This window comes from Balaenoptera physalus (genome assembly GCF_965194825.1).
Source record: "Balaenoptera physalus genome assembly, chromosome: 9".
Taxonomy (NCBI): Eukaryota; Metazoa; Chordata; class Mammalia; order Artiodactyla; family Balaenopteridae; genus Balaenoptera; species Balaenoptera physalus.
The window spans coordinates 42,930,981-42,946,924 of record NC_138888.1 but is presented as its reverse complement, the minus strand read 5'-3'; the positions used below and the strand labels follow the sequence as shown (position 1 = coordinate 42,946,924).

Here is a 15,944-nt window from a genome sequence, read left to right as displayed (position 1 = left end):
CCATAAATTAAAAACCTATTGGCTAACCAAATGTTCTATTTCCAATGTTTCCTGCCCTATTACAAGGTTAGGTTTCTCTGGCCTGTGTGTTATGGGTAGGTATGGCAGGCATGGGTCATTTGGCACTAACTCCTGGATCATGGCTGACCTCTGTATCACTTTCTGGAGACACTGTTCCAGACTAAAGTAACCTTTTCTTTAGCTTTTAGTTCCATGAGAAGGAATCAGTTGTGGGCTATATCATCAAGAGTCTTTATTACAACCTGACTACCTTAAGCAATAAAGGAATTATTGGAAAAAATATTGGGCAACTCAGAAGCCCAATAAGAAGGCTGGAGAACTAGGCTTACAAAACAGGTAAACCCAAGGTAAAGACTTCGTCAGATAGGAACTACTGCTGTCACGGCTGAATACCTCTATGGCCACTTGACTCAGTTGCCACTGGATACTGTCACCAGTTGTAGACAATGCTGCTAAACCACCACTACAACTACTGAGAAACAAATCTCACAGTCTCTTCATCTGTGTACCACTTAAGAGTTAAAGTTTGAATGTACACTTGGCCAAGTCATGTGCAAGAAAAAGTTGGGGGTCCCCCAGCTCATGGTTTCTCCAGTGGTTCCCATCATCACCAAGACTCTTCCAATGAAGGACTTCCCCACACTGGAAATGCTCAACAGCCAAAAATCATGACAACTGGGCTAATCTTCATGGGTTCTATGGAGAACCTGGGCATTTCTGTCTGACTAGAACTGAAACCATGATGGCACTTATATTGAAACTCAAGATGAGAAGAAATAGATTAATCCTCTTAGCTAAAAAGCCCTGTGATCTGGTTCTCCTCCCTTTAGCTTACGTTTAATACCACTTTGGGAACAGTAGGTCACACCACCAGACCTTCCCACTTACATATTCAGAGCTCAGCAGTCTCTTAGGTGTAGGCGATGGGACTTCCTCATCACAAACTAGACTAGCCCCAAATGATACTTCCCTACTTTTCTCATGTCACAGACACACAGACAATGATAACATTCGCAAGGCACACTGAGGTAAATAGAGGAGGTTGTTGAAGTACAGGCATTCAACCTGGGGATGTGCCCAGGTGCCCCAGCTGAGACCACCATAAAGACTGTGCATACCAACTTCCTAATCCACCATAGACCCTCTAAAATCCACCCCTGGATTAGGCCAGCCCAGTAAAGACCTGAGCACTGGAACAACACTTTTTTACTGAACTGACCATTTGGGCAATGCCATTAGGCTGCATTGGAGGTTGTTAATAAGACACAGTCCATAGTGATTCATTGCTGTGTAGACTGACGGATGGCTGTGGTTCATCATACCACACACATCCTCTCAAGTACAACCCACAGGAGAACTTTCCTCTGATCTCGGTATCAAGAAAAGCTGTGTGCTCTTGAGCACCTGTTTTTGTTTGATGTCCCGGTCAGGATACGGTGAATCTTGTAATGGATCAAATTCTCTGCTAAACTGGCTCCGGGAGGCTTAGAATAAAATTTGAAGCCTGTATATAATGTGTTTATAGGACTCCAAGTCACGTGTCTTCCGAACTCACCTCACACATGGCTCCATCTCACTTTCCCACCCTTATGTTCCCAGACAGATTTCCATTTATTTCACCCTGTTATATGGTATGTAGCTTTGTAATCCACTTTAGACCATTTTAGGAACAGAGTGGGAATGGAAGGAAGAGAGAGAGAGAAGAAAGGAAGGAAGGAAAGTAGGAAGGCAGGCGGACTGACTTAAAATTCTAGACCAGTTTATATCACGTTTATTTGTTCAGCTAAGTCACACCTACAAGATGTGAACTATAACTTACTCAGTTTTATACACTCAAACTTATGGCTCCCAATAAATAAATAAGTTATTGTGGATAAAACTATTATCACAACAACGTGACTGTACCTAACGCTACTGAATTGTGCACTTAAAAATGGGTAAAATGATAAATTTTATGTTGTGAATATTATGTATATTTTTCCACAATACAAAATTTGTAAAGCTATCCTTTAAGATAAAAAAAACAATTCTGTAGCTCTACAAAGGCTTAAGCTTCTTATAAGAAGGAACTGTCCTGTTTACCTTAGTGATATACCTTTCACCGCACCAGAGCCTAGGACAACAAAATGCAAATATCTGGTGATTGATATATGGTCCTTGAATTGAATCGCCTGAAGATATAAGTAGACTTTACATGTAGGCAGTTGGCTATCAGTGTGAGCTGGGACTCCCAAAGTTTCTGGGTGTGAGTAGGTATCCCCCCATCATTTGTGGTCACTGAAATTCCTACCATTCTTTTGGGTTAAGTCCATATGGAAAGGCAGATATCTTCTGCTAAAAGAGGAATACTTTTTGGAATACATATTTTTTTAACATCTTTATTGGAGTATAATTGCTTTACATTGCTGTGTTAGTTTCTGCTGTATAACAAAGTGAATCAGCTATACATATACATATACATATATCCCCATATCCCCTTCCTCTTGAGCCTCCCTCCCACCCTCCTTATCCCACCCCTCTAGGTGGTCATAAAGCATGGAGCTGATCTCCCTGTGCTATGCGGCTGCTTCCCACTAGCTATCTGTTTTACATTTGGTAGTGTATATATGTCCATGCCACTCTCTCACTTCGTCCCAGCTTACCCTTCCCCCTCCCCGTGTCCTCAAGTCCATTCTCTACGTTTGCATCTTTATTCCTGTCCTGCCCTTAGGTTCTTCAGAACCATTTCTTTTAGATGGAATACATAATTTTTTAAGCTATCTAGCTAAGAGTATGGCTCCGGGGAAGGAAGCTGCAAGACAGGTGAGTTTGGGTTGAGCTGAAGTTAAGAGAAATGGAGATAGTATGTCAAACAGGCTACATTCCAGAGCATAGCAAGCCTGTGAAGTCCGTTGAGAGGGAGAATCCATACACTGTAGTAGAAAGCTGTGAGGCATGGTAAGGAAATAACTGTGTGACTCTGGCGGAAAGGGACCCTCCAAAAGATAGGAGAGGGGGTGCAGAAATTCTGGAAGGTTTTTATCATAAATATAAAGACAGAGCTGCTTTCTGGCCAAAGTAGCCTAGAATCACACTTTACACTAGATTGTAGGATTCAGAGCAAGAAGGTATCTCAAGCATCATTTAATCCCACACCTTTCTCTTATAACTGTGAAAGTAGAGATATACCGAGGGCAGTCGGTGGCATAACCAAGAGAAAATCCAAACCCACAAACCAGTGCCACTTCCACTGTAGCCTTCCACTGTTCATAGTAGGCGGTTTTTATTTACTATTTTCTGCCTGATTATTTGATTCTAGCAGCTGGGACACTAATGATTTCTCTGAGTCATGGATTGCTTAATGGCTGTAAACTTTATGATGATGGGGGGGGGGGGGATTCGCATTGCAAATGACTGCAGGTGAAAATCCTACCCTGACTCGGGAATACCGTGTTAATCTTTCCCCGATGAAGATGGATGATTTGTTTACATCTTAGAAAATACTTGGCAGCCCTTGCGGCCATTTTGCCAAGAAAAATCTCCTTCCAACACTATTTCCACTTGGGCATTCATCATTCCAACCCCACAGGCTAAAAATATAAAGGCATCGTGGGAGGGAGGAGAAGGGAAAGGGGGCAAGTATATGCCTCGCTGTGTATGCAACCGTCTCATTAGAGCAACACCGTCTTGCCGCGTCAAAAAGTGGTTTAAGCCATTTTGCCAAACAACTCCTTCTCCCGGCTACAGTGACCACCTTCCCTCTCATTGATCCTCTTCTGTGCTTTCTCCTTTTCTGCCCCCTGAAGGCACGCTATACTTTTCATAACCATCCGGTTCATTATCACTAGGCAGTGTTGTCTCTTCTCCCTTTTCTTTCTGTTTCCATGTTTGGGAAACACCTTAAATGTTTACCAGTGAATCATATACACTCTGTGTGCTTGATTCACCGTCTTTACAGAATCTGAAAACCACATCCCAGGTAATCAGAAACATGGTTGCATTGGTGAATGTTTCCACCCTAAATTCCACGCAAGAGCTGAGGTTGCAGATACATAATAGCATTAAACTCACATGGAAATGACAATTACTATAAACTTCTTCAGCTATAGATGTTTACATGGCACTTACTGTGTTCCAGGAAATACCTTCAATGTTTTTCAGTTATTAACTCATTTAATCCTCATAACAACTCTACAGGGTAGATAGTATCATTATCCCCATTTTTTCAGAAGAGATGTTAAGCAACTCGCCAATGAACTCGGCTAATAGCTGGCGGTGCTGGATAGAAACCGACACACTTTGGTTCCAAAATCCGTTCTGTTACCTCCTACCCTCTGCCATCTCCACAACTACACAGGCTGGGTGAAAATGATGCCTCTTCTTGCCCAACTACACCAGCTCTAACCACATTTTTAACATTAGACTCCATTGCCTTGAGGACTTAGAAAGTAAGAGTCTGCAGATGAGCTGCGCTCTGTGCAGGTTGAGCGACAGGTACCAGGCCCGTCCCAGGGCAGGACTGTGGTGCTTTCCTCCTTCTCTCCAAGGCCCCGACAGTCCCTCTCTTTTCCTTTCTCATGCGACTATTTGTGGCCATCTTCAGCACCAGTCCCCTGAGGCTCTGAGTTTGAGAGAAGAATGCTAATAAAAGTAGTTAACAATGATTAAATGTTCAGTACGTGCTAGGCACCGGTCTAAGATCTTTGTGTATTATCTCCTTGAATTCGCAAAATAATACTACGAGGCAGGTAGTTTTCATCCCCACTGTACAGAGAGGGAAACAGAGACGCACAAAGACCCTGTGACTTGTCAGAGCTCTTACAGCAAGTGAATGGAAGAGCTGCGGTCCATGGCCACCAGGCATTGCCACGGGTCTACTGGGGAGTCACGCAGCCCCCGCCACACCAGACCTGTCCTGCGGTGTCTGCCCCTGTGTCCCAGGGCTGGAGAAGAATGTACCACTCCTCCCCTAGACTCACGCATCCCTCTGATTGCCTTCTGCGAGCATCCACTGCATGGGTAACAGAACGTTAAGGGGAGTCTGGACAATGGCCACAGATATGATGTTGAAAATGCACATCGTCCCTTCTCTATATCATTCATGTCACTCAGCATGCCTTGAAGCACTGTGACAAAAAGATCCAGGAAATAGTCTCCTCAGAGGTCGTCCAAAATCCAACCCTTGTTTTAGAAGTTAAATGGTGTTGCCTCTCTCTCCCTCTATCTGTCTCTCTCTCTTCTTTTTCTGTCTTGTGACTCTATTTTCCTTTCCTTAATAAATCCAAATGCCCGAAACACATTTTCTTCTTCAAGGAATGTTAACTACAGTAGTCATTTTAAAAAATGTATTATCTCACTCTGTCACTATGTAGGCAATAAAACTTATAAATAAATTTTATGGAGATAATGTCAGTTGCATATTACACAGCCAATCCAATTAACCTAACATTGAATTTAGCAGGGGAAATGGGCCTTCGATGAGCTGGGGAGAGAGAGATTAGAAAGAGCTTCGAGGAAGATCAGTTAGATTCATAGTCTCTGGCAGCTAGCTCGCGGATCTTGATATGCCTCAGCAAGAAAATGAAAGTATCAGGCTGGTTTCACATTTGTTGATATTATTTTGCTCAGGCAAAATATCTAAATTGTACTCATTCCTTGATAGAGAAAGAGAGAGAGGAAATCTTATTAGTACCACTGAAACTTCCTTCTCTGAAATAGGACATTAAGAAGAGAATTGATAACGGGAAAAAAAACTTTCTGGGCCTGAAACTGTCTGTTATCATCCCATTATCTTCCATCAGTTGAGGATGTTAGGACAATCTATGGTCCCAAATCTTCTAGGTTAAAATTAACTCTTATAAGGCAAACAAAGCACTAGGTCAGAGATACTTCACTTACATGGTTCTTGTGCTTCCTGCTATAATGGTGTGGGGTTTTCTGACCATCGAAACTTAGAATTTCAACACTGTGACAAAAAGAGAAACACTAAATGGGTGGTCATCTTGAATCAAAAAGTGAGGGACTTCCCTGGCTGTCCAGTGGTTAAGAAACCACACTTCCACTGCTGGGGGCACAGATTCAATCCCTGGTCGGGGAACTAAGATCCTCTGTGCCTCGAGATGCAGCCAAAAAATAGAAGAAAAAAAAAGTGAGTTGATAAGAATGTCCATGCGAAAGTCCAGTTGAGGACAAGAGAGAAACAATTGCAGTAAATACACTGCCTGGTGGGAAGGCATTAAGCGCAGATGATTTTAGAAGATCCTAAAAGCACTGCTTAAATGGAGAGAGAAAAGCAGCCCTGCCGAGAACGCTGCATGTGGTGGTAGTAGATCTCATCCGACTATGTTAGGCTCTCCTGGGATGGAAGGGGGGATCCCGCCGATTACGATGGCAGGCGCATAAGCCAGGGCAGCGCCACAGCCTGATATTGCTCAGGAAAAGCCCGAATCACATCTTCACATCTTTTTCCTCACTGAACCAAATCATCAATGAGAGCCACTAAAGCGTTATTCAGTTTTTGCTTTTGGTAATTTTTTCATTGTAGCAAAATACCTAACACAAGATTTACTATTTTAACCATTTTTAAGTGTACAATTCAGTGGCATGAAGTACATTCACAGTGTTGTGCAACCATCACCACTATCAATTTCCAGAATTTTTTCCAACATCTCAAACAGAAGCTCTGTACCTGATAGACAATAACGCCCCCTTCTCCCAGTCCCCCAGCCCCTGGTAACCTCCATTTCACTTTGTCTCTATGAATTTGCCTAGTCTAAGTATCTCATACAGGTGAACTCATACAATATGTGTCATTTTGTGTCTGGCCTATTTCACGTTCATAACGTTTTCCAAGTTTATCCAAGGTGCAGCTTGTATCAGAATTTCATTCCTTTTTAAGGCTAAACAACATCCCGTTATGGATGGATATACCACATGTCGTTTATGCAATTTGTCTGTCAATGGACATTTGGGCTGTCTCTATCTTTTGGCTCTTATGAATAGTGCCGATATGAACACTGGTGTAATCACTGAAGCATTTTAAGCAAAATGGAAATCAGATCAGATTTCTATTTTAGAAAAATCATCCCATATATCAGTCAGGGTCCAGCCAGGAAAAAATCATACCAGTTATTTTAATAGAGTTCAATGTAAAGAGTTATTAGTCAGATAAATGAAAAGGCAAGAAGAAAACAGTACATTATCACAGGGTGGGAACTGTAGAAAGCAGCTGCTATCCCTAGGGTTGGGGATACAGGGAGAAGAGGTTGCCAAGATGCAGAAGCCTGGAGAAGGAGCCCCTCGGAGCTGAAACTCAGGCCCTTGAGGAGAGAGTCCTGCTCAGCTGGTATTGGTATCCCTGAGCTTTGTGGGGGGGCGGGTTCTGAGCTTTGGGAGACCACCAAACATTGAGGAAGCGTGCTGCTCAGCTGGTGTCGGTGTCTCCGCACACAGAGGAGAGGACCTGTGTGGCTCCCACACTCTGAGGGGGCATCGCTTGGCTGGCGCTGGTATCAGTGGGCATGATGAGAGTAATTCTGTGAGTATTGTAAAGAGTGCAAACTGGATTCAAATGCTGCTGCTGGAACGAACTGGCACAGCTGGGTGAAGAAGCAAGGTGGGTGAGTCACACCAACAAAAACAGGGAGCCTCCAGGAAGGAGCAAGTCCCTTCTCCCACCTCCAGCCTTGCAGGCCGCTTCTCATGCCCCCGTTGCCGGAGCCTGGCAGGGATCCGCCTAGCAGGGCAGAAGTGTGGTTTGCAGAGACCCAGCCCCAGTGTCACTAAACAGAGCATAGAGTGGGTTTAAAGCTGAGAGAGAATAACTTAATACCAGAAGAGTCCTACTGCAATGGGGGAAAAAATTGGAGGCAGCAAGCCTGGCGTCAGGAATAAAGTGCATGTTGGGCATATTCCCAGTGGTAGACAGTCCTTGGGAGTGACTGGCCCAGTTTAATGTCTTTACATTGGGAATGGTCTCCAATGGCCACATCTGTATTATGTAACTCCATCCACTGACCACAGCTGACTTATCCAGGGTGGTCACCTAACCCAAGCTGAATTCAGATTCTGTTTCTAATGTCTGAAATTTGTAAAAGATACACCTAAACCCTAGGAATCATCAAAGCTGAGTTAAGTAAATGGATCTGCAGACACCCCCTGCTGAGGTTGTTGGAGATCACCTGGCCCTTCCCTTCCCATGGTCTTGGTTGTTCAACTCCAGCTCTGATCGCATGAGGTAACTCAGAAACCTTGCAATAAATTCTCCCTTTTCCTTAAGCTAACCAGAGCCCTTTCTGCTGCTTCATATTTTCTCTAGCCTCCCAGAGCTTACATTCCAGGGGAGTTTAAGAAATGTAAACAACATCAACACTGAGGGTTGCTAAGTGTTCTAGGAGAGGGAAAGAGAGTAAGCGGAGGTGTGAGCACAGAGCAGGGGCACCTAAGCTCACGGGTGGGGACAGAAGTGAGGGAAAAGCAGGAATGGGGTGAGTGGCGTGGTTGAATACTCCAGACACAGGAATCAGTTTGAAGGCCCAGAGGCAAAAGAAAGTGCGGCACGTTTGAGTGAGTAAAAGCAGCTCAGATTGGTTCACGTAGAGAAGTAGGTGGAGTGTTGTATGAAAGGAGAGAAGGTTAGCACCCCCGTTGACCCAGGGACAAGGATGGAAGAGGCCCTTGGACCTGACAACATGCATACGGTCAAAGCATTGCCACCTACTTCGTGGCATCTAACCATTATTTTTAAACCAAAACAGAAACACACATACAGAGAAGAGATTAGTGGTTGCCAGAGGGGAAGGGTAAAGGGAATCTACTGTATGGTAACAAACGGAAACTAAGTTTTTGGTGGTGAGCACGGTGTAGTGTATATAGAAGTAGAAATATAAAGTACACATTAATCTTAAATAATGTTATAAACCAATGTTACCGCAATAAAAAATAAATTAAAAAGAAACAAAGAAGCAGGTGGAATAGAGAGACATGATAATAACAGTTCAATTATTGAAGGTTTATTATGTACCAGGCATGATTCTAAACAGCTCTAGGTGCTAACTGATTTAGTCCTTGTAATAATCCAAAGAGAAGGCAATATTGTTGGGACACATCGCTCCCTGGGAAGATAGAGATTTTACCTCCTCCAGAGCAGAAGCAGGTTTGTTTATTATATTTGTCTATTATAATAAGGATGATGTTTCCTGCTGGAGCAAAGTTCAGGCAGATTTGCTCACAGCCATTTAAAAAGAGTTGGGATTCCTAAGCTCAGGGTTTTTAGCTGTGATGCGAACGCACTGCGTGTGTAGCATCTACGTGGCCTTGCTTCGGATCGCACGGGGGATCTTGGAGGACAAGGGGAACCAATACAAACATGAAGCTCATGTCACCCGCTGTGCTGTGAATGATAAAGCCCTTTTCCTCTGACCTAGGAGTCTCGTGTCTTCTGCCAGCATCCATGAAAGCAAGGCAAGCTAACTCTGGAGCAGGGTAAATTCTCAGACTCTTCAGAGTTCTTGACAAATGTTATCTTCTTCTGGAGGGGAAACAGAAAGAACCCAAGTACTTTATCCAAGGTCACAAAGCCGATGAGGGAGCTAAAGCATGAACCCATGTGGACCAGCTTCAGAGCCTGAGGCCTTACCCACTGAGGCTGAAGAAGCAAGCAGGAGCTACATCTGCAGGAGCTTGTGAGCCACGCTACAGGGCTTAAATATCTCATAAGAGTAATAAGCAGTTTATTAGTTTGGGTGGGTTAGCTGTTGTAACTGGTAGATGTCAATATGTATTTTGGCTCAAACTCAACAGAAAATGACTTCTTGCTCATGTAATAGTTTGAAGCAGAAGAGTCTGGTCAGTGGGCAGCTCTGTTCCACATGGTGATTCGGAAACTAAGACTCCTTCCATCTTGTGGCTCCTTAGGGTCTTATCTGCTTCCAGCCAGAAGAGATGAGAAGAGAGCATGGCAAACCACGTTTATTTCTTAAAATCCGTGGCCTAGAGGTGACTGGCACCATGTTTGCTAACATTCCATTGGCAGGAGCTAATCACATAGTCACACCAAGAAACAAGGGAGCCTGTCAAACGTACCCACTGTTTCCTAGTTATAACTTCATCCTGAGGAAGGGAGCGTGAGCCTCGGAGCACAGCTAGCATTCTGTGCCACAGAGCCACTCGGAGATTTAAACAAGCAGGATAACAAGTTAGACTGACAGTGCAGGTCACTGGATGCATTGGACATATTTGTCCATATCGTCCAAACAGTATGGACATTTGTTTGGAGGGAATAAGACAGCAAACAGGAAATAAGCCAGGGATGTGTTGTAGTAATCTAGGTAAGACTGGTGGAATAAAGCAGCCAAGAGAAAACAGGGAGGAAGGCGGGAAGTAGACAAAATCAGGAACTATTCAGAAGGTGAAATCTACAGGATGCTCTCTCTGCTAAAGTACATCCATGCTCTTACCCAACCACGTGTTTGCTGGCCTTTTTTGACCCTGTCCCTACTGCTATTCCTGGTTTTATACTCACAGTCTAATAATAAATGTGAGAGGGGGCAGGAGGGAAGAGATATAGCAAATATAAAAAAAGAAAACTCAAAATGAACACGTTTATGCAGATTCACACACTCTCACAGAGACGTACTGCAGACCCAGAATTGCCCTCTCCGTAGTCCCACTGCAGAGGGAGTGGTGAGCAGCAAATAATTTATTTGTGAATAATCTATGCTTATTTAAGGAACATATTTGTGTGTGTGGGTGCGTGAAAGGCTCTGTGTTCTAGTCTTTATCATAGAGATTATATAGACTACGGAGACTGCACATGGCATAAAATGCAGATGAGGTTTCCCAAGAAGCCAACTCTGAGATGGAGATTGGCGCACAGGAAAGTTTATCTGGGGGGATTGCTCCGAGTCATCACCTGTCGAGGCATGAAGGCAGCACAGTTGGTCACGGGGAGAAGCTGATCTGCAATGCAATAGCGACAGGGGCCTCAGCCAATCCTACACGGAGGTCTGGAGCTTGCATTGTGTATAAGTCAGGGTTCTCCAAAGAGAAAGAACCAATTACATATTATATATTGCAAATTCTCCCTTCCTCTGCCTTTTTGTTTTATTAAGATCTTCAGCAGATTGAATGATGCCCACCCACATTGGGGAGGGCCATCTGTTTTCCTCAGTCCACCAATTCAAATGTTAATCTTTTCCGGAAACACCCACAGGCAGACCCAAAAATAATGTTTAACCAGCTATCTGGGCATCCTTCGGCCCAGTCAAGTTAACACAGAATTAACCATCACAGATGGTCTTCAAAGTTGTCCTAAACTGGGCGAAGGGGACAGGGCATTTGTACCCTTGCATCAACCAGTCATACTGGGAATGGGCTACCCTCAGGAAGAGGGCAAGACCTTGAGCAAGCTGTCTCTCTCTAGCTGAGGAAAGTCCCAGAGAGGAGCTAAGCAAAGAGCTCAGCCGCCAACATTCCCAGAACCTGGAGGGACTAATACCTGAGTCCTTGGAAGGGGCGGTGGGGAGGAGTGTCAGGATATCACAACTCAGTGTGCCCCATATATATATACATGCTTGACTACATAAATGATATTTATGATAAATATTTGCAGACTGATTCTGGCCTTGACCATACACACACACACACACACACACACACACACACACACACACACATTTTGATAATATGAGTGTGTTCCTAGAAATAAGACAATATATTGTAACACAGGACTTACCTAACTAGCATATTATTGGAGCATGCATTTCTTATCTGTCCTTGCATCCCATACTAGAGAAATATAATATCCTTGGAGCAGATTTTAGTTTATCCCCAAATTAACAACATAATCCCCTTAGGAGTCTCTCTAGTGCAGTACACGCAATCAGGCATTGGAATGAGGCAGGAAGCGGTTAAGTTCTCATTCTGCAGCATAGAGGTGTGTAGTGATGCACCAGTCACTTAACATCTATCAGCCTCAGTTTCTTTATCTATAATAGAGGAAAAATTAAAGTACCTAAGTGTTGTTGTGAGAACAAAATGAAATAATGTAAGTAAAGCATTTGGCAAGATTGCTGGCATATAGAAAGCTTACAACAAAGGATGCTATGATTAATAGAGGATGGATTTAAATACCAATGGGTCAAATCATGGCTGCTAGAAGACAATGAGCAAGCAAGGCTCTCCAAGAACAGAAGTAGTAGATGTATTCCTGAAAGCTGCATGTAGATGAAGTCCAGTGCAGGTCGTTCTGGTCTGCCATCACAAATGAATCCTTGATAACCTACAAGTGGGTGAAAAGAGGTAAGATTTTGAAACAAGATTGTATTTCATCTTAATTATGAAAACCTCCACTCTAAACAAACCCTGGCTAAGGGCATGGTAGAAAATGCAGGAACTGGTCCCCATGCGTTGAATAATCACCAACAAAGGCTTTATTCAGCCATCCCCTCCTGATCTAGATTTTTGGGTCCTTTTCCCACCCCTCTGTGTCTATTTCTTCTTATAAGCCACTTTTTAGGCTCCTTGTTTCAGTGCTTATAGCTATTAGAAATACTCACCAACTGTCTATGCAGAAATATTTGTGAGACTGCTTCCTGGGCACATGGGTGGACTACATTTCCAGCATCCTCTGCAGCCTGGTATGACCATCGGACGAGCTCTAGCCAAGGGAATCTGAGTAGAGGTTAGTGTACCACTTCCATGGAGGGTGACCAGCTGTCCTAGCTGTCCTAGGACTGAGGGGTTTCCCTGGATATGAAGCTTTCTGCTTTAAAGCCAGTATAGCTCAGGGAAAATCAGGTCAAGTTCATCACCTTACGTCCTGACCTAGACCATAAAACCTCTTGCACACCTCTCCCATGTTTTTTCTCCTTCCAGTTTCTCGGATAAAGGGATATCACAAACACAGCAAGCTTGGAAGCTATGATTTAAAGACGGCAGAGCCAAATGTCAGCCTGAATAATGACAAGGAGAGGAAGCCATCTGACTGTCACCCCACTGATCTGGAACATCTACCGTGGACTTCACATGAGTGAAAAAGACACTTCTATTGTGTTTCACTCATTACTTGTTGGGTCTATTTTCATAGCACTTCAGCCTATCCTGACTAATACACAGGCATTCCACAAACTGAATTAAAAGACAAGACTTTACAAACTAGTGTAGCACTAAAGCAAGCACATTTAAAATACATATGCTAACTTTCTGGGAAAGTATTAGTGGGGAGAATGGAATTTCAGGAGCAATGAGAGGAAATGAAGGAGGACAAAGAGGCTGATCCTCGTGTATTGTAAAGCCAGCTCCTGTCAACCACAGCAAATTCCCAAATCTTCTCTCAGAAGTTAATATTATTAGTATGAAATAGAACACACACGCCAGTATCACAGGGTGTTCTAGGGGCAGAGCAGGGGACTGAAGTGAGAACATATATAATTCACACCAGCTGCATTAGAGAGCAGCTGTGTGACGGTGGTGAGCCAGTAACCTCCCTGACCTTAGACTCTTCATCGTGGATGTGAAGATGCGTTTTACCTTCTGATCGAGCATCTTCTACAAGGCAGTCCTGGGCCAGATCCTGGAGATACAAAGATAAGTATGGCAAAGTCTCCTAAATAGACAACAGGCTAGAAATGTCTGAAAAACGGAGTGTCACCAGGGACCAAAGCAAGGGGAAAAGAAAAGGCCTCGAGGGGGAGATCTAAGTCCTCTCTTTATATCTGTCAGCGAGAGCAGGGAGTGAAGGCCTTTGCCAGGGTGCTGGATGTATGGACTGAATTGCAGGGGAGCGGAGTCCGAGATGGGAGGAGTCCTCGGAGCGACAGGAGGTGAGAGATACTTGTTCGGCAAGCATCCAAACGTGTATTCAATACCTGCTCTGTGCTAGGCCTTCTGCACCCTCTGGGATTCAAGGGTGAGTAAGACACTGCCCCCTGGCTCTTCATAGTCCGGCAAAGCAGTAGATAAGTGTGTGACGCCAAACCCAGCGACGGCGTGGGAGCGGAGCGGGGCACGTGGGAGGGGCACCGCGCGCAGAGCGAGGCAGCAGCTCGGGGAAGGCTTCCCAAGCGCTGAAGCTGAAGCCTGTGTGTTGGCCGGGGGGGGGGGGGGGGGGGGGCTGGAAACGAGAGGGAATTTGATGACAGGGCTGGAGGGGGAGTCAGGGTGAGGAAGGTGCGAGGGATGGTGCTCGGATGAGGATACAGGCGCCAGAACAAGGAAAAAGCTTTTAAATTTTTTTCCGGGGGTGGGTGCATGTTAAGGAGTTTGCACTTCATCCTGAAAGTTATAAAAAGCCGTTAAAGGCATGTCAGCAGGGGTCTGGACTGAAGGAACGTCCTGGCAGCTGTGAGAAGCACAGGTGAGAGGGGAAGGAGGAAGACCATTGCAAGGCTCTGAGATCATCCAGGTGGGAAGTGACAAAAGCCTGAACCAAGGCGGTGACAGAGGATCAGAGGAGGTGACAGATGTGAAGGCAGAATTGACAGGAGCTGGGCCTGTTTGCATCTGGGGGGTGTGCTGACTGAAACTTCTGAGACAAGAGGCGCAGGTTATCCAGGGAAGCAGAAGGTAAACAGCAAAGCTCAGACATCAAAGGGCAGAGTTAGATGGAAACGACAGTGGAAACGGCCTCTGTCTAAAGCTGTGAAGACTTAGAGTGACATCCTGTGGTCAGGGCTACAGAGAGGTCCTGGGTGACCTCAGAGGGGGCGGCAGCCTCTCCTGAAATCTACTGGGGGTGAAAATCCTCGTGGAAGGAAAGGTTGCGCAGCTCAACCCCTAACTCAAAAGCTTGGCAATGTTTAGCTTGTGGGAAAAAAAAGATAAAATGGCTCTGATTCACCCAGATGCACAGACTCCGTTCTGGTTAATAGCCATGTTCTCGTTAAGCTATGCTTTGATTAAGTAATTTAAATGATAGTTGATTTAATTTGGAGTCCTTTAGCCTTCAGGGGCCAATGCGTTTGAAACTGTGCTGTTTCTTGTCAAAATTTTACAGCATCTCTGCCTGTTTATAATTGGAGATTAAAATAAAAAACTGGAAAGAAGGGGAAAGAATGCATTTAACTAAAAAGGAAGAAAAAAGTTTGCTGTGTCTTTAGAGCTTGCCTTCCTTGATGCTGGAATTGCCACCTTTTCATTTCCCTAATGTTCAGAAAATTATGAGGGAGTGGTCTGCAGTAGAAATTTGAGAAAGAAGTTAAATTAGAGAATTTAATTTGCCATTTGTGGTTATTCAAAACCCGGAGGATGTATTTCTCTAAGAAGCTTGTCCTGGGGACACCTCCATCCTACAGAAATCTGTTTCCTGGAAATTCAGAGAAAGCCTTAATGGTGCTAAGAGTCAAGTTCCTATTCAGCGGACAGAGAGCTGTATCTGCCCCCAGCCAGCATGCCCCGGGTGGAATGAATAGCCAGTGGCCTTGCAAAGGCAGTGCCACATCCAGGCCAGCACGAGGCAGAGACCTAGGGGTGGAGGTTTGGGGGGAGAGGTGGAGGGGGGAGAGGGTGCTCAGAAAACAGCACAGGCTCTGCAGTCAGCCAGACTTAGGTTTGAGACCTGCTTCTGCCACCTGCTAGGCTGTCAGCTTGGCCATATTCCTCAATCTCGCTAAGCTTCAGTGGAACTACTCTTGATCTGGTCCAAACAGAGCCAATACCTGCTTATTGGAAACAGGTCTGATCCCTTTCCCCTACAAGCCCACCCCACCTGAGTGATATGCATGCTGCCCTCTTTCAGGTTAGAGGCAGTTTGGTTAGTTATATCTCCCACTTTACAGACAGCATTTTATGTAACAAATTCTACCGCAGAGAAGATTTTTCTTTTCCAACAAAGTAGGAGGCCTTTGGGAATTCTAATTCTAGTTGATCTGCTCTCTGTTCTCATGCCAAAATGTCACTAAATAAGTTGGAAAAGCCATGGGTGTATCCTGTTTAATGTAAGGAGG

The 15,944-nt window shown here is 44.5% G+C and overlaps 1 long non-coding RNA gene across 1 annotated transcript; it reads right to left on the bottom strand.

Annotated features, from left to right (window-relative positions):
* Positions 1–11,563: 11,563 nt before the first annotated feature.
* LOC309666956 lies at positions 11,564–12,867 on the bottom strand. The gene is made up of 3 exons (XR_014267417.1): positions 12,851–12,867; positions 12,558–12,658; positions 11,564–12,280 (listed from the first exon to the last, which is right to left on the bottom strand). It is a non-coding gene; the product is annotated as an uncharacterized lncRNA (long non-coding RNA).
* Positions 12,868–15,944: the final 3,077 nt, after the last annotated feature.